This window comes from Bos indicus x Bos taurus, chromosome 25 (genome assembly GCF_003369695.1).
Source record: "Bos indicus x Bos taurus breed Angus x Brahman F1 hybrid chromosome 25, Bos_hybrid_MaternalHap_v2.0, whole genome shotgun sequence".
Taxonomy (NCBI): domain Eukaryota; kingdom Metazoa; phylum Chordata; class Mammalia; order Artiodactyla; family Bovidae; genus Bos; species Bos indicus x Bos taurus.
In genome coordinates, this window is record NC_040100.1 from 25,809,533 (window position 1) to 25,811,575 (window position 2,043).

The window sequence follows — 2,043 nt, forward strand, 5'->3', positions numbered from 1 at the left end:
CAGGGTCATGATCCCATTTACCAAAATCTCCAGCCACCACATATTATCAACACGGATCATTTAGGAGGTTCATTTGCCAAATCAAAGGGCCCTCCACTTTTCAAAAGCATTTCCGGTGCCCTGTGTCTGCTGACCCTCCTTGTCCACCTGGTCCATTCACACAGAGGGTGTTTGACATGACAGCAGGGGCCCCTGAAGGACAGTCAGCACACCAGATGATGGAGAGTGGGGAGAAAGCATCCCAACTGTCTTCCGTGTTTATGTTTTTCTATCAACTTTTAAAATAAGTCAATTTCGGGGAGGGCTGTTTTATAACAGGGTATATTAGTACAGTAAGTTGTATGTGCATATCACATATAATAAACATGTCATTTCTAAATGAATAAATGTGCATGCTCCAGGGCACACCCCCACAAAGCTTGGAGGCAAGGGGTAGACAAGAGTTCTGCTATGGCTGAAAACGGGCCTGGGCTGTGCTCCTAGCATGAGTCAGGCCTTGGCAGGCTTTCAGCCCTGCGTGGGCTGGCAAAGCACACTATGTGGGCACGAGTTAAGTTATTCCTCGCAGGCACAGCTGGGTGGTGCAAAGAGAAAGTGAGTGATTGGGACACATTTGTGCCCGTGAATGCCAGCCACACAAAGTGTCAGGGCACCTGGCTGAGCATTTCAGGAGAGAAAGGGGGTAGTGTTCAGAGAAGGCCAGGTAAAGACTTGCACAGAATCAATGACAATCACAGCAAAATTTGCTATCATGCATTCAACACCTGCTATTTGCCAGCTTCTATGCTGAGTATTACAGACAAATGATTACATTTAAACTTGGTGAGGTAGGCACTGTTAGTGGGGGTTTCCCTGGTGGCTCAGATGGTCAAGATTATCTGCCTGCAGTGCAGGAGACCTGGGTTCAATCACTGGGTCAGGAAGATCCCCTGGAGAAGAAAATGGCAACCTACTCCAGTATGTTTGCCTGGAGAATCCCATGGACAGAGGAGCCTGGGGGCTACAGTCCATAGTGTGGCAAAGAGTTGGACACGACTGAGCAACAAACACTTTAAGGTAGTTATTATCCCCTATTTTATAAAGGAGGAAAGAGAGGCTCAGAGAGGCAGAGTGACTTGCCTGTGGATACAGGAAGACTCTGATTTTTAGAGGTATCAATTTTTAAATGCAACAAGATTCCAATAAAACACCATCATTTAAGTTTGAACACACTAGAACCATACACTAACAATAACATTTGCTTCTCTTTGTTGAACACTTCCTCTACATCAAGAACCTTCTACCAGTGCCTTCTTTAACCTCTGAAAGACCGGGTAGGAGTTGCCACACCTGGCCTTCCTCCTCGCTGCAGGGAATCCAGGGCTCAGCAGCAGATGAGGTGGGGACCGGCTGAGCCCAAGTGCTGAGGCCCTGCCTGAAGGGGGCGCCCTCTCTCAGTTCAGTTCAGTTCAGTCTCTCAGTCGTGTCCCACTGTTTGCGACCCCATGGACTGCAGCACGCCAGGCCTCCCTGTCCAGCATCAACTCCCGGAGTTTACTCAAACTCACGTCCATTGCAGGGAAGGCAATGGCAACCCACTCCAGTACTCTTGCCTGGAAAATCCCATGGACGGAGGGGCCTGGTGGGCTGCAGTCCATGGGGTTGCTAAGAGTCGGACACGACTGAGCTTATATTTTCACTTTGTCTGAGGGCACCGAGATGCTTTGTCTCCTGTGCCAGGCTGGGACGTGCATGTTGCTATTGTCCCATCTTACAGTCCCAAGGGATGCAAACCCAGGCCCAAGGTCACTCGTGGCTTGGAAGCAGGACAGTGCTTCCTCTTAGTTCTCCGAAGCGGGCCGGCCAGGGGCAGCCTTCCGGCTGTCACTCTGAGCTGACCTCGGTGTGCGGGAAGGAGGGAGGTGGGAGAAGGAGGGGAGGGGAGAGGGCGGAGACTGGGGTCTCTCTACCCAGTCCTCCTGAGTTCTGGGCAGGAGAGCCATCGGACCCGGCAGGGCCTCTTTCCCCTGCTCAAGCCGGGAGGCAGCTTTCTCGGGGCCCAGG